The sequence below is a fragment of the Herpailurus yagouaroundi genome, unplaced genomic scaffold (genome assembly GCF_014898765.1).
Source record: "Herpailurus yagouaroundi ecotype Mexico unplaced genomic scaffold, PumYag 186, whole genome shotgun sequence".
In the NCBI taxonomy this organism is placed as follows: Eukaryota; Metazoa; Chordata; class Mammalia; order Carnivora; family Felidae; genus Herpailurus; species Herpailurus yagouaroundi.
Window position 1 is genome coordinate 6,507,390 of NW_024412417.1, and position 27,876 is coordinate 6,535,265.

Below are 27,876 nucleotides of genomic sequence, written 5' to 3' on the forward strand. Positions count from 1 at the left end.
CACCAGCTGAAGGGTTTCAGTGACCTCTTTCTGGGGACATGGGCATTTCCCAGATGCTGTGTTTGGAGATGACACTGGCCTTTCCAACACATCCATTTGCTTTTCCAGCCAGCTTCATCTCTTGGTTGGCTGGTGGCTCCGGGAAGCGGCCAAAGGCCCCAGCGTCTATTTGAGTGGCTGGCCTCTGCTGTGATTACAGTCCATTCTCAGCTCTCCTGCATGCAGTTATGTGCTTTGGGGATTATCCAAGTGACCAGCTGCAGAGACCCGCCAGGCCCCAAGCTGGCAGAGGTGGGACCCACAGAGTAATGAAAATTGGGAGTTCATTTAGACCCAGGTGCCTTGGCCCCAATCTCCTACTTTATATATAAGGAAGTTGAGACCCAGAGGGATGACAACCAGTCAGTAGTAACTGGAACTGGACCTAGAACCTGGGTATCATAATCTCCTGGATGGTATCCTCCATTGCCATCCAGTTTTCCTTCTGGGCTTAGCCAGGAGGGGATGGCCGCCGATGTGAGGAGAGGAAAAGATTGGGGTGGGGGTGGGGGGTGCATGGGGGAGAAGACAGAGATCATCCCTGACTATACAGCTGACTTCATGCTAAAACACATGTAACGTAATTTGTGAATTACCTGCATTTCAGAATTTACCATTCCGTGCTGAGCCTCCCCCTCTGTCAACTGGTCTCAACAGAAACATTATGAGGCTAAAAACTAAGAATAAATCAGTCTATAAGCACTTCATATAGCCTCTCAATTCTATTTTTGCCATTGATGAAGAACCTAGTTCTTCACATTAACAAGAACCTAATTCTATGCCTAGGCGATATCTGCCATGAACTGTTTTTCATTGGTATGAATGAGACACACCAAAGAAAACAAATTCTAAAGATCGGTGGGGGTTGGCGGGGGGTGCTTTCAGTTCACTATTGATTAGGTACGTACAGCAATGTTGTGTTTGAATAAAAGAATCTGCCTTCTTTAATTTTCTGTCCCACAAAAAGCCAGATGGGAAAACAACTGCTTAGCAAAAGTTTCAACTGAATGACAGTTAAGTTGGAGTATTTACACAAAATTCACAGTTACACCCCTCAAAACGCACATTTCAGAGCCAAATCTTAGCCAGCAGAATCCCAGCTCCCTTGTCCAGAATTCCAACTCACTGGAACCATCTGAGGGTATGGAACCGGAGGAAAAAAAGGTAGAATCAGGGCATTTGGACAAGTGGCAAGTTCTGAAAAGAAAAATATTGGCAGAATATTATAGTTTCTTGTTCTATGAATTATCCTCTCCATATTCCTTCTGGCAGCATTTGTAGGCTTCCTCGGGTTCTAACTAACACGAAGATGAGTATAGCTAGAAGGCAGAGCTCACAATAAAAACAACTAACATTTACCGAACAATACACATGCCTTAGCTCAGTTAATCCGCGTCACCCCCTGCACTTCTCCATGTCTTATGGATGAAGATGATGAGGAAAGAGGTGGAATCACTTGTGCGAGGTCACAGAGCTACTAGGTAGGAGAGCTGTGCTCTCCAGGGTCACAATCTTAACCTGTTCTACTCAGAGTAGGGGACACCTTCAGCCCCATTCCCATGCTAGCCCCACGTCAGCCCATGCCCTCCCTAACCCCCCCCCTCCCAAAAGAGGAATTTTTATCTGATTGGCCAAAGGCCATGACCTTCACTGAGCCACATTTCACTCATAGGCAGGCTTTTGCTACTTAAATGCAGTGGGCTGTCCTCTTCCTCTCCTTCTCAGGGCTCTTTCCCCCATGCCCTGGATGAGAAGGTGAACTTGGGGTTCCTTTAAGGCCCTGACTACCTCTCTGTCTCTGTCACTGTCACTCTTTCTCTCAGAATATAGACCAAGTCCCATGATTTCAAAAAGGGATGAGAAAGGGTAGAAAGAGGTGGGGATGAAGTAGAGCCTCTGATAAGGGCTGCAGTTTAGGGAATCAGGGACTTGCACAACCATTAATGTAATATTATTTTGAATCTCATTCCTTGAAAACTTTAAGGGATGTGAGATGATGGGTAGACACAAGATCCATACATCCTTCAGTCGTTAACACTACCCTAAGAGCAAGGGAATCACTCGACCTCTAACATACCATACTGCCTCATCTACCCTGGAGACCTACTGCAACCAAGGTGTGCTTACTCATGCCACCAGGCCATGATACTCCGTGGTAAAGGTGACATGGACCATATGCTCTCCCTTTTCCAGCATCAAAAGATAGACTGTAGACTGGGCACTGTGTAGGTGATAAAATAAATGGGGTTTTTAACTACTTTTTATACGTATTGCGTTTCAACGCTTTTAGGCAAAGCATGTTCTCCAATTCCCCACAACCCTCACTACCCCAGCCAGCTTCTTTCATTTGACTATATAGCTGGCCCCAAGGGCATCTGAGCTTGCAATTCCTGCAAGAGCCGTAAGAAAAAGGCTCTTTTTAAATAGAGGAGATTTAGCGTCAGAAAAGCAAGTTCAAACCCAGGCCTTCTTGGACACCTGATGCTGGGATGTCACCAGACCCCAGGGGTCTTGGCTTCTGTCGTTCTGAAAGACTCAGGAGCTACTGAGCATGGAAGTGCTTTGTCAACCATTGGAGCACCATGTCAATGAGAGTGATTAGGATTAGGACGCAGGATCCAAAGACTGGAGCTAGGCCACCTGCCCTCGGTTTTGCTGCCTCTTAAGGCTCAAGTTAAATTAAGCCAGCAGAATTCAGGACACATGAGGCACAGGGAGGAAGGGTGGGAAATGTACTCATTGATGTTACTAGGAAAAAAATAATTAGCAACGAGAATGCTATGGTTATGTTCTCTGGAAACAAACACGGAGATGGGGTCAAATACTCAGCTCACAGAATAGGTCTCCACCAGCCACAAAAGCACCCGGGAGGAGCTGGGTGGGAGGCAATGTGCAAAACGTCTGAGCACAAAAAGAACCACCCACCCCCTCCGGGAAGTCTAAAGAAGGAAAGAATTACTATATGGAAAATCATTGCTTTACAGAAGGGGGAAAAAAGGCTCCAATTGCAAAATCAAGAGAGCCCTGATTAAGAGAAAATAAAGACTGAAGAAAAGATGGCTAAGAATAACCTCTCAACACCCAGAGGCCTGTGGGATCCAGATGGACACTCCTTCCAGCTGCATCCTCCCTCGCTGGCCCCAGCTTCTCATCAGACTCCTGCTGAGCAGATTCAATTTTCCATTGAGAAAATTCTTAGCTTTCACCCTTCCTCCAGTGTTAGCTCAGCGTCAGCAGGCTGCTGGCTTACCACTCCAGGGGCAGAGCTTGCTGGAGCCCCTCCTTCTAAAATCCTGCAGGATAAGTGAAGAGTACAGAGTCCAACTCAGAAAGCCAAGAGGAGATTCCTGAAGAAAGCAGCTGTTCTCCGACCAGCATCCTTCATTCATTCATTCATTCATTCATTCATTCTTTCCACAAATAATTACTGAGCATCTACCTTATGCCAGGACCTAGGAATAGGTACTTACAACTCATGGAACTTAAATTCTGGGGGGAGAAATAATAAACAAAATATCACCATATTCATTCATCCATCATTCATTCACTCATTCTCTGGGCACTCCACTTTTTAGTCTCAGTTTTCTCATCTATAAAAGGGAATGACAGGGGCGCCTGGGTGGCTCAGTCGGTTAAGTGTCCGACTTCAGGTCATGATCTCATGGTTGGTGGGTTCAGGCCCCATGTCGGGCTCTGTGCTGACCTCTCAGAGCCTGGAACCTGCTTCGGATTCTGTGTCTCCCTTGCCCATTGCCCCTCCCCACTCATGCTCTGTTCCTCTCTGTCTCAAAAATAAATAAACATAAAAAAAATTTTAAGGGAATGACAATACCAGAGAGAATGTATTAAGTAGGGGGTCATACCCATTCAGAAGTCTGGCAATGCCAATGCTGGTGAAAATGTAAAGGGAGGTTCTTTTGCCTTGTTTGGGGTAGTGTAAGTTGGTATGGCCATTTTGGAGATCAACCATCAACATCCAAGATATGACCTAGGAATTCCACTTGTAATTGTGCATCTTCTATACAATACAAGGAGATGGATACAAGAATGCTCATCAAAGCACTGTTTGTGAAAACTACCACCTAATGATCACCAATGAATAAGTACATGGTGGTATATTTACACAAGGAAATTATTATGCAGTGGTACAAATGAAAGACCTAGACCTACTTGTATCGACATCAATAAATATTGAGATCATAATAGTAACTTGAAAGAGCAAATAGCAGTTTATCTACAGGGTAGTAATTTATATAATTGTTTTAAACTCCACACTAATATTTTATAGTGAAATACATTTAGTAGGGGTGCCTGGGTGGCTCAGGTAGTTAAGCTACTGACTCTTGCTTTCGGCTCAGATCATGATCTCACAGTTCTTGAGTTCAAGCCCCATATCAGGCTCTTTGCTGACAGCACGGAGCCTGCTAGGGATTCTCTGTCCACCCCACACCCCCGCTCTACCCCTCCCCTGCTCATGTTCTCTCTCTCTCTCTCAAAATAAATAAACATTAAAAAAATAAATACATACATACATGCATTTAGTAAAAGTATAAAAACATGGATGAGAAAAATACACACAAACTTTAGAATAAAGATTACCCCTGAGAAAGAGGGGAATGGCAATTAGATGGACAGCAGACTTCTCAAAACAACCCAGAAGCCAGTAGACAGTTGCTCATAAGATCAAAGTGCTTAGCAAAAAAAACAAAAACAAAAACAAAAAACCCGTCAACCTGGAATTTTATGCTGAGCTTAACTATTGTTCAGTAGTGGGAGTTAAACAAATATATATTGCATACTTATTATTACAACACAATATCCCAAGCCCCAGGGACACACAGTTATATAAAACCAGGTTCCTATCCTCAAAGAGCATAAAGTCTGGTGTTCCTGTCCCTGGCAACTACCAAACCCATGAAGGGATCATCCAAGAGTTGCCCAAAGTAATCTGGTTTCCTAACCAACACAATCCTTTCCCTTGGGTTCCCTTCTCCAGCAACAGAAAAATCAATGAGACTATTGAACACAGGAGTCAAAATCAACCTAAGACAAAGGCCTTGATTTACCCAATTGTAGTGACATAAGAATTCTTCAATGATATACTTAAAAAGGCCAAAAGAATGAATAGTTGGGTTGAGGACACGCACAGTTAACACCTTTCATGCTGGGTATAAGTATTCCCACTGTCCTGCTTTGTTTTCCATTTCCAGTGCACATCGTCCTGATTGCCTACATCTTTAGCAATTGGATGGTTTCTCCAACACCTAAAAGGCAGCAAGACTTTTTGGCTTTGATAGAAGGCATTTAACTCATCCCTGCAATGAATATCATCCAGATTTTTGTAATGAATCAGGCCCTTAATCGATGAAAATGTAGAAGTCTAAGTTACTGTTATTTTTAAAAGCTTCCTTCATAATCAATTTAAAAATTGGGCAAAAACCTTTGACTAACAAACATATGCTTTGTTTTCTAAATAAGCAACTTCTATCATTTGTAACGGAGAATGGTGCATTTATTGGAGGTGTGAAGCTAATAATGGAAAAATGTAAGAGTGGCTGACACACATTATCTGACTTAATCTTCTTCACAACTCTATGAAGTCAGTACCACCATTCCCTGGCTGAGATTAGGAAAAAGGTTTTATAGCTCGGAATTGGCAGATTCAACGGGTCTAACTCTCATCCAACACTCTGGCCTATGTGATGAGATTCTTCACAGCTCCTTAAGGGCGGACACTGGCACTGCTCCCCCCATCCCCGGGGAGCAGGAAGAGAGTGAGCAAAATCGGACAACGTTCCATTAGCAGGGGCAGAAGTGGCATGGGAGTGGGAGCTGCTCAAAGGCCAGGAGACTGTCATGTCCACCTCTGTATCCCAGCTCCTAAGAGACTTGGCACACAGTAAGGACTCAATACGGGTCTGTGATCAACAACCATGTGCCGGCCCTTACTGTGTGCAAGGACATTTGTGAGGCTGCAGGGTGCACAGCCAGGGGTCCAAGGTCTCACATTCAAGGAGCTCAGGACCCAGAGGGAGAGGAAGCCAGGGAGCGTGATCAGATGCAGCCAATGGTGTGAAGCTAGGAGAGACGTGCACACAAGGAATAAGACGGAGACCATCTGGCCTCTGTTGCAGAAGAAACTTCCCTCCTGCTCCCAGCATGCCTGCCTGGGCTCACGCAGCACAATATCCTAATTTAGTTGTCTCTCCTTGGGAAAAACAACACCGGGAAGCACCTCTGCCCTGGATTCCTTGCAATGGAGAAGGAATGACTTTTATAACTGGTAAGATCAGGGAAGAAACTGAACGTGTGAAATCAGGCCTCCTTACTTCTTGTTCCTGGGGGGCCAGGTTGCCTGGGTGGCCCTTTTCCTCCTGCTGTCCTTCCAACAGCATCCAAGCTGTGGTAGGGAAAGTTGCACGCTCTCTGCAGGAACAGTGTGGCAGTCACTGGGATGGCCTTCCAGCAGCTCTTCCTCCCCTCTGCCCTCTGGTAGTAGACGGAGGGCCCCTGCATCAGAGAATGAAGTGGTCTGAGCTGGGCAAGGTAAGTTCACCCCCTTTGCAGAGGATTGGTCTAAATACGGCCGTGTGATCCTGTCCTGGCCAATACCATGTAAAAGGATGTCTCCTGAGACAGAATTTCCTCACTAATAAAAAGAAAGCCCCGGTGGTCATCTTGCACTTCCTTCCCCCTGGGAATACAGGTATGAGGATAGCTCCAACGTGGAACTGGAGCTACCATCTTAAGACAACAAGGCAACACATGGATGATGAAAAGCAAGAGTCTGAATCTTTAATAATACCACTTAGCTGCAGAAGAAACCTGAAATCACCCTCCTCCAGACTTTTTATCAGGTAATAAGCCACCATTAGCTAAGTTTTCTATTCATCACAGCCAACACCAACTGATAGCCAAATGAGTTTAATTCTGTAAGGAAGGTAGCGGAAAACCTAATTTGGGCCAACCACATCATGTTCCCCAATCCAGCAAAATCAGCTATAAAGGTAATATTGTGATCTCCATCTATCTGTCTCCTGAATCAATATCTCAATGGGTTTGGAACTCTGAGAACAGGCTGAGGAATATCACTCCCTCAAACCCAAACGTACACCACGGTGAAAATCCTATAGGATATCTTTACCACCACTACACAGCTTGTGTCTAGCCTGGTGTCTGTCTTCTGGATGGCATTTAATAATTATATTGGATGACTGAATAAAGAATGAGATCACTTTCAGCTAGAGTGACTGAGAAAGACTTAGTCTTAAGTAGTGACATTTAAGATGAGCCTTTAAATGAAATAACTCATAACATTAGTAAGAATAATATCGACTAACATTGATTGAGATCTTTCCATATTCCAGGCACTGTGAAAGTAGGGTATCTCTTTTAATCCTCCCAACTACCCTATGAGCTAGGTACTATCATAATTACCATTTTGCAGATGAAGAAACCAAAACATAGAAAGTTGAATTAACTTGCCCAAGGTTCCACAGCTAGAAACTGGTAAAATTAAGATTTGGACTCCAACTTCTGATTCCAGAGAACATGGACTTAATCTAAGAAGCTACTAGGAGCCATCAGGACAATTCAACTCAACAAAACAATTTGAAAGATCTATTTCATGCCAGTCTCTAGAAATATAGGGTGTGCTAGAAACAGTCCCTGTGCATGGCTGGGGAGAAAAACTGAGGAGTTAATAATATTAATAGCTGCCCTTTATTGAGTCGAATATTTTGTTTGGTGATTTACACATAACATCTCACTTAATTTCCCCAGCATCCTTATGTGGTCATTATTAATTCTATCACCATTTTATAAATTAAGATTTTATAAGTTAAGATTCAGTAACTTGCCCAGGATCCCACGGCCCATGATAGAGCTATGATTTGTAACCAAGCAACTTGACTTCGGAGCCAGATCTCACCCAAAACTGTCTTTGCAAAGTGACATGACAGACACTATCATAGAATACGTGTGCAGAATACTAGGGCAGCAAGACAGAGGCGATGAAGTATCCAGGGGGTCAGAGAACACCTCACAGAGAGAATTTGAGTCTGAGTTTTAAAGTACACAGCGAAGGGACATCTGGGTGGCTCAGTTGGTTAAGCATCTGACTCAGGTCATGATCTCATGGCTCATGAGTTCGAGTCCCGCATCGGGCACTGTGCTGACAGCTCAGAGTCTGGAGCCTGCTTCGGATTCTGTGTCTCCCTCTCTCTCTCTCTGCCCCTCCCCCACTCATGCTCTGTCTGTGTCTCTCTCTCAAAAATAAATAAACATTAAAAAAATTTAAAGTATGCAGGGAAGTTGGCAGGATGGAGTATGTATGTATTCACATTCATGCTGTCTGCAATATGGACGCACTACTAAGTGAACGGGGCTGGAAACAGGAAGCACTCTAAACTAAAAAAAAAAAAAAAATAGATGCAAAGGCTCAGAAGTATGGGCATTTGGGGGACCACAAGTAATTTGGGGTAGCTGGAGAGCATGGAAAGTGTGGGAGAAATGAGAAATAGGGCCAGAAAGGTAGTTAGGGGGTACTTCTGCAAATTCTGAGCTACAGAGAGACAAGCCCGATGCTCGGTTTAGTGTGACCCCAGGAACTCAAAGTCCTGGCAGGAACTCAGGTGATGGGAGGCAGAGAGAAACCTCTCAAGGTAGAGGGGCAAACAAGGAGCAGCCAGCACTGTCAGCTTTGAAGGCCGAATCGGTATGAAAGACACAACACACAGATGCACATCCACCCTTTCCCATACAAGGGGCGAGAGGCACCCACAATCTTTATGAGGGAGCAGCTCCATAAAATGGAGCTCAGAGGTTCATTGACTGTGCTTCCAGAGGAAGGAGGAAGGCCTGGGATCTACTGGGACCACATACAACACCCAGGAGGGACAGGTCAACACAAGGCACCACCAGGAGGAACAGGGAAAGGCTTCTGCTCAAACACCCACCTTCTCCTCCCTACTCCCTTCTTCACCCCTACCCACTTCTTTGTCCTTGGTCTACACTGTTTTTCTGAGCAGCTAATAAATAGCAAATATAGTAAGCACTCAGCCAGATTCTCATCTATACCCAGTGCAAACATCACGGCTGGATGGGGAACAGATGTTTCCACCCATTAAAATCTATATGAAAACTATAAACGTTCCTCTGACAAGTGAAATAAGTAAAAGCCTCCAAGACACTATGAAGCCTCCCCCCCCCCCCCGGGGAATTCAGCAGGAGTGATGCATGACTTGGTAGCAACTGGGCTGGCTTGCTATCTTTCTTTCAAAATTAAAGCACAGTCTGGGGGAGAGAAAAACAAGCTCCTCACAAGTGACACCTAGACCCAATATTCGTATCTATGTTCCTGCACTAGGGAATTCACACCTTGACGGCTAGGAAATTGCACAGTGAAGATACCATCATCATAATTAATACCCTAAGGAATTTTATTAGGCATCTATTCATTTTTATGCTCAGGTTATATAATTTAGTAAGTGGCTTGGTTTCAGATTTTACATTCTGTTTTCTGTACCTTCCAGTTGCCATTGATAAAAATGATTTATTCAGTCTTCACTTGATACATTTTGATGAAGGGCTTATTAGGTATTGGGCCAAGTGCTAGGCTTTAGCAAAATGAATGCAATACAATCCCTGTCTCAATAAAGTCACAATCATTGAACCCGCATTTAGTACTGAAGTCTCTGTTCATCGAGAATACCAAGTCTGGTCAGGACAGATGGACAGGATCACAGGAAACCTTCAAATGGGGAATCCCTGAAACTGAGAAATTAGGCATGAGTCTCCCCTATTCCTACTGTGCCTAGACAGCCTCTGCCCTCCAAAAACAAACATATACAAAGTAAAGGGTAATGAGAAGAGAACATGGCAAAAATATTTTCAAACAGAAATCGGTATTTGGTGTTTGAGGCTCTAACGCCATTAGTTCCACATCCCATTATTATTATGTCAAGTTCTCTAGGTATGTTTGTTTGTTAGTGCCTTCCAGATTGCAAGAAAGTGACACATAGTCAGCTGGGAGCTTATTGTAAGAGATGCAAGAAACCATCTTGACAGTTGCCCTGCTGGGCTTCGTGGAGAACCCAAATTTCATACAAGTTACCACACCAGTTCTATGTTCTTATGGAGATTCTTCATTGCAAACACTGGATACCACTACCTCAAGCCACTTTAATGGAAAAAAAAATGGTGGTATGCGTTGTAAAAATACAAGGATCTTAGGGTGCCTGGGTGGCTCAGTTGGTTAAGTGTCTGACTTTGGCTCAGGTCATGATCTCACGGCTCATGAATTTGAGCCCCAGGTCAGGCTCTGTGCTGACAGCTTGGAGCCTGGAGCCTGCTTCAGATTCTGTGTCTCCCTCTCTCTCTGCACCACCCCACTTGCGCTCTGTCTCTCTCTGTCTCTCAAAAATGAATAAACATTAAAAAAATTTTTTAAACTATGAGGATCTTGAGGCCCTCTTAAAGGACTTCCTTGTGGGATCAGAATCAGGAAATGGAAAACCAGCAGTATACAAGACTCTCATACTCTCTCCCTGTCTCCACATGGCCTCTCCATATCCGCTTTCACTATACATCTGTTTCTCTATTTTCTCTGTACATACCAGCTTTGCCTTCTCATCCCACAGCTCTACTATGTCCCTTTGCTCCTGCCACAGGCTGAGGTACACTGTGTCCAAGAGTCAATCTAAAGTCCCAGGATAGAGCATTTGATTGGTTCAGTTTGGATGAAACTGCCACCCTTGGTCCAATCAGGGATAGGCAGCACAAACCTGACTGCCACAGGAGAGCCTTAAGAGCGTGAAAGAAGGACATTCTCAAATGAAAGCGGTTGCTGTGAACTGAGCAACACCACAAGAAGTGTCTACTAGTCCCTGGCTATCCTGTCATCTCTCTATAGAGGCTTCCCTTGTTCCCTGTCCCGGGGCACTGTTTTATAGTGACCCAGGTACTGATAGTTCCTATGTTCACAGTTTTTCTTCTCTCTTATTTTCTACCTCATGCTTCTGCTTACCTATGGCTACTACCGTTTCACGTTTTCTACTTACTGACTGTCTCCATGTCTCTTGGCTTCTGTGCCACCATCTCTCTGAGTGAATGGAATTTGCTCTCCCCAAAAGTATACTGGATTGGATCTCAACTCACATGTGGCTCTCTTTGGGTCAGTCATCAACCCATGAGTCAGTCCATCAATCCTGGGTCCCATCAGTATGGCCAGGGTAGTGGGGTTACAGGCTACAGAATAGAAACCAAAAATAAGGAACTGTCTGCTTCTGCTTTTCCCATAAAAGAGATATGGGCCTGGCAGGGTTTTTTGGGTTTTTTTTAATATTTGTTATTTTTGAGAGACAGAGACAGAGCATGAGCAGGGGAGAGACAGAGAGAGAGAGGGAAACACAGAATCCAAAGCAGGCTTCAGGCTCTGAGCTGTCAGCACAGAGCCTGACGCAGGACTTAAACTCACGATCATGACTTGAGTCAATGCCAGATGCTTAACTGACTGAGCCGCCCAGGCACCCCCTGGTAGTTTTCCTCAAAAAGTGCCATGAACTTCTAGCACTGATATCACAAAAGACCTATCCTGTCTCCAAATACTCTCTGGACATAAAATGAGCTCCTTAGGAATCTCTGTGAGCATTTTAAATTTTCAAACAATAACTAGTTTGGGATTTCATATATATTTAACAAAATTACTACTGTTCTGTTCAGTGTACTATTGTATCCTCAACTGGTATTTTAATAAGACTTATTCTCTGCAGAACCTACTTCTCGAAGTGAATCTCGAAGTGAAATACATTAAGTAATTGATAGATTAAAGCAAAAAACTTCTCTCACTTCACAAAATCATTTATGACTGCTACATACCTTCTCGGTGACTAAGGCCGCATGATCTTGGTGGTAAGATTGCAAGTCTTCTTGTAAAATCTTCTGTAAACTGCTTATTTAAACAAGTAGAGTCAAGCAGTATACTCTCGCTCCTAGAAATATAAGCTAATTAATATTAAATGTTACAGTGCCTCAATTCTTGCCACAAATTAGGAAGAAATGTAACACACAAACATGAAGAGGAAAGAATATATCACTGAGGACCAATGAGAATCTAAGAAAAGGCAGACACACTTACACAAAAGATCCTAAATATTTTGATCTCCTAGATACAAGCCCAGCTTCCAATTCATTTATGACCTAAAGCATCTAGTCACTGGTAAGCGCGTCCCTATAACCAAAGAAGCAAATTCCTGCCAACAGGAAGTTCTATTATCCATGACTAGAGACAAACTCACATGCCAGCCTAGACAGGGCTTCTGGCTAGGGAAAGCTCCATTATGGTATGGTGAGTTTTATCTGATTGATAACCACAAAAGAGAAGTCTCTCCTCCATGTCAGGCAAGATTAAGATTTCTTTTGGGGGCTCATTTGCATCCTTGAAATGTAAAGTACTATTTTAAATGGTAGTGGAGGACAAAGCAAGATCCAACTTCATACACTCTTTCCATAAGGAGGTCAGAATTACTCTCATGCTCAGGCCCAGATGAAGGACTCTAGAATACTCAGGCTCAGAAGTCAGGAAAAGCGACCTGTCCAAAGACTACAGCCCTGTCTCTTGCAATGAACCCAAATCCAGATAAATATTCCCTCCCAGTCACAGTTCCCTCCCTCCCAACTTAGTATAAAACATCTTTTGCCAAGGAGTCCAACATATTCCTAATGTAATTTCTCTTAAGATACTGGATCCAACATTGAATAAATCCTATTAACAAAACCCAAAGTAGCTCATGATATCCAGACAATCTGGACTAAAGGACAAAAAAACAAAATATAATATGTCAATGTAAGAAATCCAATGAATTGAATTACCTAAATATAGAGTTCCTAGGTAAATCTTTTAAAACATTTTTTTTTTCCAACGTTTATTTATTTTTGGGACAGAGGGAGACAGAGCATGAACGGAGGAGGGGCAGAGAGAGAGGGAGACACAGAATCGGAAACAGGCTCCGGGCTCTGAGCCATCAGCCCAGAGCCCGACGCGGGGCTCGAACTCACGGACCGCGAGATCGTGACCTGGCCGAAGTCGGACGCTTAACCGACTGCGCCACCCAGGCGCCCCCCTAGGTAAATCTTTTAGAATGGAAAAGCCATTGGAAATACACTCATTATACAGTGAGCCACTCAATGACAGTTATCTATTGTGTTGTTACAAACCACCTCAAAACGTTAGTGGCTGAAAACAGCTATAATTTATTAGTTCATAATACTTTGGGTCTTCAGTTTGGGCTAGACTAAGCTTGGTCTCATTTAGGATTACTCATGTCACAACAATCGGCTGGCAATTAGCCAGGACTGGATGATGCAAAATGGCCTCACTCAGAAGACTAGAAGTTAGTGTTGGCTCTCAGCTGGGCTTCTCTCTGTCTCCATGTGGTTTCTCAATACCAAGGAGGCTGGCCTTGGCTTCTTCCCGTAGCAGGAGCAGAATTCCAAGAAAGCAAGACTAGAGGCTATAAGACCTGAAACTCCCATAGCTGAAAACTCCCACAAATGTCTCTCTTGCCACATTTTATCAGAGAAAGTGAGTAAGAAGTTCAAGCCACATTCAAGATGGTGGAAAATAGACTTTGCCTACTGATGGAAGGAGAGGCAAAGTCACATTGCTAAGGGAACAGGACACGGGGATGGGAGGAATTCTTAGCAATTTATCTCAGTCTACACTAGAGGGACATATCTCATGAGCTCTAGTCTCCCCAGCACCTAGTATAAAGTTTGGCATACATGGAAGATATTTCAAGTTCTGCTGTTCAATGAAAACATGTCTTTGGAAATATATCCCATCAGTTGCCAGCTAGGTGAAAGACAAATTTCAAAATAAAAACTGCCAGTACTTTTTAAAACTATGATACTAACATCTTGATCAACTCTCATGCCATCATATTTCCCTTTTTTCTACTTTCATCGGCATGAAAAGTCGTTTCCTTCAAATAACTAAGCTTGGATGAGGGTAATTTTGACATGTCCTTGAAAAAATGTTCTGGTTCTCTATATTCTCTTCTAGTATTATCAAAATATCACAAATTATTCTAGATATGACTCTATAAACAGTTTGTAAATATAACTGATATTCTGTTCCACAACATCTGGAAGCACATGCAACCACAATCCATTACCAAAAGAACGCAGGCGTACCTGTAGCTCATCACAAACTGAGGGCCCATTTCACACCAAGTCCATATAGGAAGGAAACCCACAGATATCCTACTTCCTTTTCCCCTTTCTTGAAAGGCAACACCTGTTTGCAGCTGAGTAGTTTTATTGGCATGCTTCCAACCTCTAGAATTTTGGGCCTCCAATGGCCTTTTCTCATTTCATTCTGTCCCTTTCAGTCTGAGCTGTATAAAACTAGCAAGAACATTGTATGTCTGCAGGGTTAGCAATAGGCCTGCCCACAAATCTTTACTAGATAATCCCATCTCTGTTTTCCCTTTTGCTGAAATGGCGGAGAGACATTGCCCTTAAGCAGCCTTTTGTGTGACTGAAATACTCTGACCTTTTGATCTTTCTGAGGTATTAGCAAAAGGTTGTATAGCCACACCCTCAGCTTGTTCTTCAGAGCGTGCTTTCCAAACAATAAATCTCTCCATTTTAGCATCCTTTTGCCATCTGGATAGGCTGAAAGGCTCCCAAAACATCAAGTGTTGGGGCTTTTTTGTTTAACCATCCTCTTTCTCCTCTTGCATTTTCCTATAAGCAGCAAGGAGAAACTAAGCTGCGCCTTCAACACACTGCATGAAATCTCCTCAGCTAAGTACCCAAGTTCATCATGCACAAATTCTGCTTTCCACAGGGATGCAAGTCACAATCCTGCTAACCTTCCTGCAACTATATAACAAGGATCCACTTGCCTCCCATTTCCAGTACCATGTTCTTCACTTCCCTCTGAGTCCTCACCAGAGGTGTCCTTTAAGTCCGGATTTCTATTAACAGTCTCTTTACAACCATGTAGGTTTTCTCTAAGAGGATTCTTCAGAGCCCTCATAGCAGAGACTTTAATATCCATATTTCTACCATCAGTATGTCTAAGGCAATCTAGCCCCCTCAAAATTCTTCCCACCTCTGCCCACTGCTCAATTCCAAAGCCATTTTAACCTTTTTGAAATTAAAAAAAATATATATTTATGTATTTTTGAGAGAGAGAGTGTGAGCAGAGGAGGGGCAGAGAGAGAGAGAGGGAGACACAAAACTCCAAGCAGGCTCCAGGCTCCAAACTGATGGCACAGAGCCCAACACAGGGCTTGAACTCATGAACCCCGAGATCATGACCTGAGCAGAAGCCCGGGCTTAACGGACTGAGCCACCCAGGTGCCCCACAATTTCAACATTTTTTTAAATTATTTTTTAATGTTTATTTATTATTTTTGAGACAGAGAGAGACAGAGCATGAACGGGGGAGGGGCAGAGAGAGAGGGAGACACAGAATCGGAAACAGGCTCCAGGCTCCGAGCCATCAGCCCAGAGCCCGACATGGGGCTTGAACTCACGGACCCTGAGATCGTGACCTGAGTCGAAGTTGGATGCTTAACCGACTGAGCCACCCAGGTGCCCCACAATTTCAACATTTTTAAGTATTGGTTATAGCAGCTCCCTCTCTCAGGTACCAAAATCTTTATTAGTGTCCTATTGCTGCTCTAATATATTAACACAAATTAAGTGGCTTAAGACAACATGTGTTTATTATTTGGAGTTCTATGGGCCAGAGGTGGGGCTAACATGGAAGTGCTGACAGGGCTAGGTCCCTTCTGGACATTTGTGGGGAAAATCTGTTTTCTTGCCTTTTCCACCTTCTAGAGGCTAACACAATCCTTGGGTTATGGTTCCATCCTTCTGTTTTCAAAACCAGCAACAGCAGCAGGTTGAGTCTTTCTCATGACGATCTCTCTGACCCCCTTTCCTCATCAAATCCTTCTCTGACCACAGCCAGGAAAGGTTCTCCACTTTTAAGAGCTTACCCAGATCTTATAGGATAACCTCCCTGTCACAGGTTTGTAACCTTAATCATATCTGCAAAATTCCCTTTTCCATGTAAGGTAACATTCACAAGTTCTGGAGATTGAGACATAGATATTTGGAAGAGGCCATTACTCTGTCTATCACAGAAATTTCCATCTTGCCAAAGTCACTATGACTTTGGCCTTTGTAACAGCAACCGAACTAGTATCCTAACTGATACAATGTTCCTGCCCAGTTTCAAGGTTTTCACTAGTGACTTCCTGCCTTTTTCAAGTGGTGTCTATAAAACAGAACAAGGTAACAGTCTTCTCAGAAGAAATAATAAACAACACCCTGTGTAATCCAAATGTACCTCATGTTAGGTAAGAGTTACCAGAAAGAGTATTTATGATTGTTATAAACTGAATTATGTTTTAAATACACTAAGAGAACTTACTATGGAGAATCATTTATAAAGTGAAACATTTTGTAAAGTGAATAAGCATTACCTAATACCTTGTTAAGCCAGATTTTTACATAGTTTGTTTGGCTAAAGTAGGACATACCATACCTACGTATAAGATATAAACATATTATGTAGCAACTCTTTCTTTTTGGACACTTATAAGTTACTTGGTGTTTCACACATCTGCTCTAGGTGATTTATGAAACTCAAAAGATTTTTAATAGAGTATGCAACATGTATTTTATTTTTACAATTTTCAGCTCTGCTAGAAAAGACAATAGAAACACGTGGGATAGATAAAACCCACAAAATGGAAATAAGCTATATGAGATATAAGTTAAACTCATAGGAAAAGTTAAATATAGATAATGAGTCAACAAGTAGACTTGTAAGAATTCTTAAGATACGTTAAATGTAAGGAATATATAAATCAGTAGCCTGTCAGATCTGTTAAAAATAGAATATATGGAATATAGGCTATAATAAGCAAGAGTGTTACTTATAGATGGAAAAAAAAGATCAAAAGACCAAGTCCTAAGGTACAGTTATGCTGCCTTTTTTGAGCTACCATCCATGGTACCCCTAAATTGGCCAACCAGTTGTGGCAGTCACCATGCTCTCATCCCAACCCCACATACGCGCAGATCAAATCCATCGGGATACGTCAGTTACCTGGCAAACTACAGCCATGGCCAGGACCTGTCGCTACATCTTGTTGGTGGAACAGGATATGTGTTGGCCCAGGTCCCTTTCATCTGTTGTTACTCACACTTCAACTTTGTCCTGGAAACACACCATCAGCAGGGATGGTAATGAGGCAGAGAGAGACAAGGCAGGCAGACACTGGATCACCCAAGACTGGGGCAGCGTGGTCCTGGCACCCTATCTTAAGTGTGTAACCAGCCCCATCTCTTTCTCTTCGCTTCTTGTTGTGTATTTTTTATTTTTTAATTTTTTTTAATGTTTATTTATTTTTGAGACAGAGAGAGACAGAGCATGAATGGGGGAGGGTCAGCAAGAGAGAGACACAGAATCTGAAACAGGCTCCAGGCTCTGAGCTGTCAGCACAGAGCCCGACGCAGGGCTCGAACTCACGGACCGCGAGATCATGACCTGAGCCGAAGTCGGCCGCTTAACCGACTGAGCCACCCAGGCGCCCCTCTTGCTGTGTGTTTTAAATTGATATAATAACCCATGTGATTTGAGCATCTTAATTTTTCCCATGAGCTCTTCTGGATCTGGGGATGACATGGTGTTGTTTTTGGACGCAACCATTGCACAACAGAACAAAATCACAACATAAAAGGGGCAGCAGGAAGAGAGACCCGAAAAAGGGAGAACCCTAAGACAGACTCTTGAGCTGCATCTGAGGGCTCACACTGTCAGAAGGCGCTTTTTACCCTTAGGTTAACCCCTCACTGAGTGCCCCCTCTCAATGGATGCACCCTCATCTATTTGGCTACAAACAGAAATTCAGGAGTCAGTCTTGACTCTTCCTTCTCTTGCCTTCCTCACACCCAATCCATCACAAAGTCCGGTTGATACTACTTCAAAACAGGTCTTGATATCCTGCACTTCTCTCCATTTCTCCCAGGATGACCTCTAGTCCAAATGAATATCAGCAACTGCCACCTACCAGGGTTCTCTCAGAATTCACAGACCTCAGAGTTATTGGTTAAACACATAAATCTCAGAAAAAATAAATAAATAAGAGGAACCCTCTTGCACTGCTTGGTGGGAATGCAAACTGGTGCAGCCACTCTGGAAAACAGTATGGAGGTTCCTCAAAAAATTAAAAATAGAACTACCCTATGACCCAGCAATTGCACTACTAGGTATTTATCCAAGGGATACAGGTGTACTGTTTCAAAGGCACACATGCACTCCCATGTTTATAGCAGTACTATCGACAATAGCCAAAGTATGGAAAGAACCCAAATGTCCACTGACAGATGAATGGATAAAGAAGATGTGGTATACACGTATACACACACACACCACACACCACACACACACACACACACACACACACACACACAATGGAGTATTACTCGGCAATCAAAAAGAATGAAATCTTGCCATTTGCAACTACGTGGATGGAACTAGGGGGTATTATGCTAAGCGAAATTAGTCAGAGAAAGACAAATATATGACTTCACTCATATGAGGACTTTAAGATACAAAACAGATGAACATAAGGGAAGGGAAGCAAAAATAATATAAAAACAAGGAGGGGGACAAAACATAAGAGACTCTTAAATACAGAGAACAAACTGAGGATTGCTGGAGGGTTGTGGGTAGGGGATGGGCTAAATGGGTAAGGGGCATTAGGGAGGACACTCGTTGGGATGAGCACTGGGTGTTATACATAGGGGATGAATCACCGGAATCTACTCCTAAAATCATTATTGCACTACATGCTAACTAACTTGGATGTAAATAAATAAATAAATAAATAAATAAATAAATAAATAAATAAATAAAATTTTTAAAAAATAAATACAAGGGAAAAAACATAAATCTTGGGGCATCTGGGTGGCTCAGTCAGTTGAGCATCCAACTCTTGATTTCGGCTCAGGTAGTGATCCCATGGTTCGTGGGTTTGCCCCCAAGTTGGACTCCATGCTTAGGACACGGAGCCTGTTTGGGATTTTCTCTCTCTCTCTCTCTGCCCCTTCCCTGCTCATGTGCGCATGCTCTCTCCCTCTCAAAAGTAAATAAAATTTCATTAAAAAAATAAATAAAACATAAATCTCATCTTGACCTTCCCTCGCTCAAGGCCCTTCACTGGCTCCCGCTCACTCTTAGGATAAAGACCCCAATCTTTCTAAAGTTCCCTAAGCCTCTGTCACACAGCCCCTGCCTCCCTCTCTACTCCTACCTCCCTCCATGTTCCTGCCACCCCTCTTGCTAAGCTATTCAAGTATTCTCTCCTCCTTTCAGTTGCTGAAACATGCCAAGTTCTTTCCTTCCTCAATCCCTGAACTTGGGATACTTGTTTCCCGCCTCTCCCAAGTTAATTCTTACTTATCCTTCAGATCTTGGCTCAAACACCACTTGCTCAGGGAAAGCCCACAACCCTCAAAGCTCTGCTGGGTCCCCTGACATTTACTCTTGGACCTTTCTGGACTTTTCCTTCCTGGGGATGACCCAAGTGTGACAAGTATTTATTAAGGGTTCATTGGGCATTCTAGGCACCACGGATGCAGCAGTAACAAGACACAGTCTCTTCTGTCAGTTTACGTGCTACCATATTAACTTAAGTGGCATTTGGATAATATCCATCTTTGCCTCTAGTCTACAAGCTCCATGTGGACAGGCACCATACTGACTTACTCACTATTATATCCCTAGTGCCGTGCATTGTGTCAGACACAGAGAAGGTGCTTAGTGAATATTCATTGAACAAATAAATGCACCTTGGAGCCAACACTCCCTAAGCACAGAGCATATCTTATCATTAAAGTCTGGTTTCTGCCCCAGAATTAGTTTTTCTAGAGGCCGTGGGCTTAAGGCAATTTGAAGTGCTGTTTCAACAGTGTTGTTTCAACTGACCCTTCTGAATTATAGCTTTCATTTAGATGATAGTTTTCAAGGTGTTTTTTTTTTAATATCACCTTTATGACAGCCAGGTGAAGAAGGCAAAGCAGTGTTCCTAGCCTCATTCTTCAGATGTGGAAACTAAGGCTTGAATACCTCCCAGAGGTTACACACTAGTAAGTAATAAGGCTAGAGCTAAAATCTCAGGTCTCTGGATCTCTATATTAAAAAAAAATTATATATATATATATATATATATTATATATTTGTGAGTTCGAGCCCTGCGTCAGGCTCTGTGTTGACAGCTCAGAGTCTGAAGCCTGCTTAGGCTTCTGTGTCTGCTTCTCTTTCTGCCCCTCCCCACTTGTGTTCTGTCTCTCTATGTCTCTCAAAAATAAATAAATGTAAAAAAAATAAAATAAAATAGAATAGGGGGAATCTAAGCCTTTGAGAATTTAACAGATCCTCATTTATTTCTTTGGGGAGATGACAGAAGGAAGTTTTCCTTAAAATTTAGCATCCAAGCAAGCATAAAAGTCAAAGGAGAAGACGAATGTGGAGAGGTCTGTCAGCACTGAGCTCAGCCCAGTTGGCAGAGGATAGTAGGAGACTATGGTCCCTTATACCTGGATCAATAGAAGGCCAACTGATAAAATCTGAACATAGCTTTACATAAATAGTAAATCTTCCCTCCATCTTGAGCAAGGAAAAGGCTAGGGGTTTCCCATCTAATGTTCGACAAATGTGGGTTATTTGCCAAGAACAAAGAAACCCTTAAAATCAATCGTGCATGGAAATATTCAAAGAAATCAAGAGATGAATCTATCCACTAAAACTTCTGATACAAGATGGCAGACTGAACAGGACTTTACTTCCCCTCTTCCTAAAATTATTGACATGCCAGTGAAGAAGAAAAAAGGGAATATATCACGTGAAGGAAGCCTGCAGAAGGTCAGAAATTTGATAGATTTCTCAAAATAAGGAGAACAGACAAAATTGTCCTAGCAGATAAAACAGAGAGGAAGCAGCAACAGTCCAGAATGTAAAGCAGAGTAAGCTGTAGCTAAGGTTTGAGTCATTCTAGGGGGGGTTCTGAGGTCAAGGTCAGCAAGAATAGAGAATGGAGTGGGAAGTAGAACAGAAATCAGCATGACGAACTGAAGATCTGTCCCTGGAACAAGTGGAGAGTAAGGCGCATTCCCACTTTTACCTTTGGAGAACTGTCAGCTGAGAAATTACTCCTTGGAAAAAAAACAAGACACACTTAACAAAGAGATAGAATGAGGAACCACTCATCTTGCATTGCCTCTAGTCTGGTCAATCAAGAAACTGTGGACCAAACTGCCTTCCTCTCTTGGCCAAGGGGTGGACACCTGACCCAAGTGAGGCCAGTCAGATCACCTCTCTAATAGACTGGCACAAAGACTCAACATGGCTCAAGTTCTTTCTTCCATCCTGAAGAGACCATTGGTTCCTAAACCTTGGTTTTGCCTTGAGGTAAATCCCTGGAAATGTTCTGGGTCCTGTGGGTCCCAGCTCCTGTCCTGCCCTGATCCTGGTTCTTTCCACTTACCGTAGACTTTATACACTATTCCATATCTTTCTTTTAAGTTTCCCTCACATCCAAAGAACCATGACTAATATATAAACCTAGAGTCAAGCCTAGTAAGCATTTGCCTCCTCACTCATAAATAAGGCTGCCAGTCCGCACATGCTAGTTCCCGGCTGACAATGGAAGCTTCCGTTCAAAGGAGTGACAGGCCTACACAATAGGGAAACGCTAACAGCACAAAATAGAAGGACCTATCTAGATGATCCAATATCTGACCTCAAAAGAAACAGCTAATTAAATGACAAGAAGACAACCTAAAACTAATTGTAATCAGTATACCTAGAGAGATTTAAGACAACTAAGCCTAAAAAACCTAGGGCAGACTTCAGTAAAAAAAAAAAATTAAAAAAAAAAACAACGGTATTTTTTAAGTTACTAGAAAGGCTACCAAAAAAAGCCATATAGATCTCCTGGAATATAGAGCAAAAATCAAAGAAATGGAAACTATAACCAGAATGTTAAGAGTCATATAGAGGACTAGTGTGGGAAGTCTCCCCCAACATGAGTTTCAGAAGGAGAAAATAGTGCAAATACAGGAGAAGAAAATAGGAAATAAATAACAGAAGGAAATTTCTCAGAGCTGAAGAAAGATATATGGTTTCAGATTACAAGGGCTCAGCAAGTACAGAAGAGAGAAATAAAAACGACCCACACAAGGATACATCACTGTGAAATCTCAGAACACTGAGACAAAGAGAAGATCCTTTTGTCCTGAGACAAAAACAAATGAAAGCTAACTATAGAAGAATGAGAACTTGACTGGCGTCACATGCATCAGCAACAATAGACATTAGAAAATAGTTCTCAAAGTGCTAAGGGAAATATTATTTTGAACCTAATATTCTATACATAGCCAAACTCTCAATGAAATGTCAGGTAAAAATAATGGCATTGTTTACCATACAAGAACTCAAAAAAAAAAAAGACCTCCCACCCTATCTTTTTGGAAAATAAATTCTTTTAAAAGTAACCACAAGTCAACAACAACAAAAAGAAAAAAGGAAAACATGGGGCCCAGTAAATAAGGGACCCAACCCAGTAGCTCATTAAAAACAAAACAAAACAAAGGGCCCAAGGTAACATTTGACAGTTGTGCAGCAGTAATCAGTCTCAATTAAAACAAGAAATCAGAGGGCTTTAAGAATAAGCATTCAAAAAGGAATGAATTCACATTAAAATTCTGATTAAGCAGCTGAATGGTCTTGGTGATAACATGAAGGTATGTGCTGCTTCTGTCCAGAGGGAAAAAAGACAAACAAAAATTCTGGGGCGGGGGAGGGGCGGGGGGCAAAGTAGGAAAGTAAGAAAGTCACAACTCAAACATGAAGCTAACTAAAACGCAGCACGATTTTGAGTTAGTTTGAAAGTGAAAAGACAATCCATATGATGTTGATGTTCGGAACCACCTACCTCGTGAAGCTCGGTTTTTGTGACATAGGACTACATTTCCTTCCAATAGCACCTCAGTGTTCTACGTGAAATAATATTTACGAGAATCATAACATGATAAACACCTTTTACTAGTGCCTCCTTCTTATTGTAAAATAAAGCTACAGAAAACCCACAAAACAGCAGTAGAGCTTAATGAAGTACTGAGGAGAGCATCCACGTAACAATCACTCAGCTCAAGGAATAGAACGTTACCATTCTCCCCAGAAACTCCCCCATTTTTACCATCCCAATCTCAACCCTCCCTCCCTGCGATGATAAGCAGTCATTTCCTTGGCTACTAATCATTTTATCACCAAACGTGCATCCCTAAACATCATACAGTTGACCTCAAACAACACAGGGATTGGAGGGGGGGAGGGGGGCTGACCCTGCACAGTTGAAAATCCAAGTAGGTATAACTTTTGACTCCTCAAAAACTTACCTGCTAATAGCCTATTGTTGACAAGAACCTGACCAATAACAATGAATAGTTTATTAACACGTATTTTCTATGTGATATTTATTATATACTGTAATCTTAAAGTGAGCTAGTGAGAAGAAAATGTTATAAAGAAAACTATAAGGAAAACACATTTATCGTATTGTACTGTATTTATCTATAAAAATCTGCATGTAAGTGGACCCGCAGAGTTCAAACCTGTGTTGTTCAAGGATCAACTGTACAATGCAGCAGCTAAAACCTCAGGCTCTGAGGCCAGAAAAATGTAGGTTTGAATCCTGACTGTGTGACCTAGGCCAAGTGAGGGCAACCTCTGTTCCCAGGTTTCCCATCAGTAAAGTGGAAACAATAAGGCTACTACCTCCCAGGGTCACTGTGAGAAGGAAATTAAATAAGGCGTATAAAATGCTTGCACATTGCCTGGAACGTTGTAAGTTACCTGCTATTATCCTCATTACATTGAGGGTGTAAATTACATTTCATGTCCCTGCAAAAGGCCTAGGAGTCATTCCTGGTAAAATCTTAATGAACCAAATCAGCTGTAGCTTCTGGAGAGAAGAAAAAGGCAGGAGGCAGGGGGGCACCTAAGCAAAAACAGTCAATATGTTTCAAGGAAAGCAATTAAGGAAAATAGCCACAACTAATATGAACCAGCTACTAAGATTTGCAAGATACCTAGAGATTTCCTAACAATTAGTCCTTTATGAAAAGTTTTGTTTGTTCCCTAGTAGGATTTTGAGATTTTATTTAATTACCTTGATTTGGTCCCAGGTCTTAGCAATATTCTTCTGGTGTTCTCTGCTCCACAGGGCTTCAGGACAGACAAGTAGAAGCACAGCCCTCAAGGATTTTTGTCCTTCCCCCAAAGGAAACCCAGCAGTAGCCTCTCCATTGTTAATTATTCTGAGGTTTTTAAAGGTGCAATTGTTTAAGGGATAATCCTTCTTGGCTTTGTAAGCAGTCCAGAACCTGGCTGGTATCAGGAGCCAGTTCAGGAAGGAATCAGCCTACAGCTGGGGAAACTTCCAGAAGGACCAACCTTTATGAGTGTCTCTGTAAACCCAAATGTTTGATGGATCCAGAAGATAGCACATAGGGCTTGACTTCCAGGGGTTGTAAATTCTGATCCTAATTCAGGCACCCAGAGCACCTTCAAGGAATCTTCCTCCCTCCCTTCTTCCCTCCCTCCTTCCCTTCCTTCCTACCTTCCTTCCTCTTCCCTCATTATCTGTTGCTCACCAACCATGCTAAGTACTGGAAATAAAGAGATGAATAAAAAGAGTTCTTTCTAGATTATATAGATACCGATATCAGAGCTATAGATGGCAGCATTCTCCAATGTGAGGAAAGTAAGTGGTACAAAAAGATCCATTATGCTTTGAATTCAAATGATTAAATGACACTAAATCAGAGGGAAAGGGAAGAATTCTCCTTTCAGATCCCTTTCAAGCCTTCTGATTATATCAAGGAGAAAGTTTCCTTTTGGTGCTAGCCTTAAACAAGCCTCTACCATTTCCTAATTTCCTTTTTTAACTAATGAAGAGAAGGCCTCCAGCTCAGTTTTCTGCAAGTAACAATAGCTAAAAGTTTTAAATGTTTTATTCTTTACTGGGTTTATTGCCATGGATACCTATTATTTATGGCAGGTAATAGTGGCACTTAATTTACAAATAAGTAATACAACGTTTTGTTTTAAAATACATTACATGGATTAAAATAAAAAGTGACAGAGCCTGGATGGCTCAGTTGATTAAGTGTCCAACTCTTGACTTTTGGCTCAGGTCACGATCTCATGGTCGTGATATCAAGCCCCACATCAGGCTCCCAGCTGGGTGTGGAGCCTGCTTAAAATTCTCTCTTCCTCTCTCTCTGCCCCTCCCCCATTCACACTCTCTCTAAATAAAAGTAATTAATTAAAAGCGGCAATAATCATAATAAAGTAAATAGCACTAGTGTAATGGAGGGTAAGGCAACAATCTTGAAGGTGTTACGCAGGTAACTGGAGAGTGGGAGACAAACAGATATAAAGAATCCTAGTGTCTATCTTCCTTACAGAACCATTATAAGGATTAAATATGAAAAGAAGTGTTAATAAGCTTTGAGAAGAAACTCAAAGTCATTCCACCTAAGGTGCTGGAGGAAAATTCATATACAAACCTGTATGTTAACAACCACAGTCATTTGAAATAAAGATGAGAGCAAAAAGCTTCCCTACTCTACTTTAATATTTATATGATATTCCTCCCCTTATTTAGGATATTTCTTCATAACAGCTGAGACTTCATTTCAAACAAATCTGTGTCCCATTCTAGCACAACTCTATCCAAATTTCTTCATTTCAAGTCTCTTAAAGATAAGTATTTTTAGGATTAAGTTCTTTATTTAGAGGTCAAGGCTCAAATTTATCCTCTTGCATCACTGGGGACCGCTGGCCCCTGGGTGTCTGTGATGGTTAATTTTATGTATTAGTCAACTTGACTGGGCCATGGGGTACCCAGACATTTAGTCAAACATTATTCTGAGTGTTTCTTCAAAGGTGTGGTTGGATGAGATTAACATTTAGATTGGTAGACTTTAAAAATAGATTAGATTACCATTTTAGTCAGTAGAGTAAAGCAGATTGCCCTCCATACTGAGTGGGATACATCTGATCAGTTGATTAGGAATGAAGGGAACAAACGCCCAACCCTCCCCCGAGTAATAACGTTCCAGCTGACTGCCTTCAGACTTTATCTGACTTCATCTACAACATTGACTCCTCCTGACTGACAACTTTCAAACTGGAATATTGGCTCTCCTCAGGTCTGCAGCCTGTTGGCCCACCTTGCAGGCTGGACAGTCAGCCTCTATAGTTGCAATTTATATAGAACCAATTTATATGGCCTTTTAAAATTTTTTACATGTATCTTGCTCAACTTACAATGGGGTTACATCCCAATAAACCTATTGCAAGTTGAAAATATTAAGTCAAAAATGCATTTAAAACACTTAATTTACTGAACATCAAAGTTTAGCGTACCTTAAACATGCTCAGAACACTTACATTAGCTACAGTTGGGCAAAATCATCTAGCACAAAGACCTATTTTATAATAAAGTGTTGAATATCTCCTATACTTTATTGAATACTGTACTGAAAGTGAAAAACACAATGGTTGTCTGGGTCCAGAATGATTGCATATATCGGCGGTTTACCCACTTGATGGCCTGGCTCACTGGGAGCTCTGGTTGCTGCTGCTGCCCAGAATTATGAGAGTATTGTACATCATATCACTAGCCTAGAAAAAAATCAAAATTCAAAGTGTGAAGTATGCTTTCTACTGAATGCACATCTCTTTCGCATCACCGTAAGGTCAAGGTCAAAAAATATAAGTAGAAACATCATAAGCTGGGGACCATCTGTATCTATCTCCTACTGGATCTGTTTCTCTGGAGAACCCTTACTAACATAGTACCCTTCTGCGAATTCAAAGAAGGGATACCAGGGGCACCTGGGTGACTCAGTCAGTTAAGTGTCCAACTCTTGATTTCAGCTCAGGTCATGACCTCACGGTTTGTGGTATCGAGTCCCGCATCTGGTTCTGCATTGCCAGCATGGAGCCTGCTTAGGATTCTCTCTCTCCCTCTCTCTCTCTCTGCCCTTCCCCCACTTGCACTCTCTCTCTCAAAATAAATAAATAAACTTTATTTTATTTATCTGTATTTATTTACCTGACTCTTGGTTTCAGCTCAGGTCATGAGTGACATGACAGGTCACTGTCACTGACAGTGTGGAGCCTGCTTGGGATTCTCTGTCTCCCTCTCTCTGTCTGTCCCTCTCCTGCTCACTCTCTCTGTCTCCTAAAATAAATAAAACTTCAAAAGCAATTAGAAAGAAAGAAAGAGAGAGAGAGAGAGAGAAAGAAAGAAAGTAAGAAAGAAAGAAAGAAAGAAAGAAAAGAAAGAAAGAAAGAAAGAAAGAAGAAGAAGGAGAGGAAGAAGATGCCCCCACTGGGGGAGGAAGAAGGCACCCTAGGGCAAACATGACTCGTACAACTATACACAACAGCTGTGCACAAATGCTTCATGCCCAAGTCATTATCAAACAAAGGTCTTTAGTCCTTATTGCTCTTAACACTAGTAACAGCATATAACAACAGATGCATGAACTATAGGCTGCAAAATGTTATATGTTTTGGTGCTAGCAGTACAGATGATGACTAGCAGTGAACCACAATGGGAATGGATCCAAAACACCAAATACAAGTATGAGAAACTGGGAGAAATATTTACAAATACATGACAGATGAAAAGAAAGATCACACATCAGCAAGAAAAAAAATAGATAACACAGTGC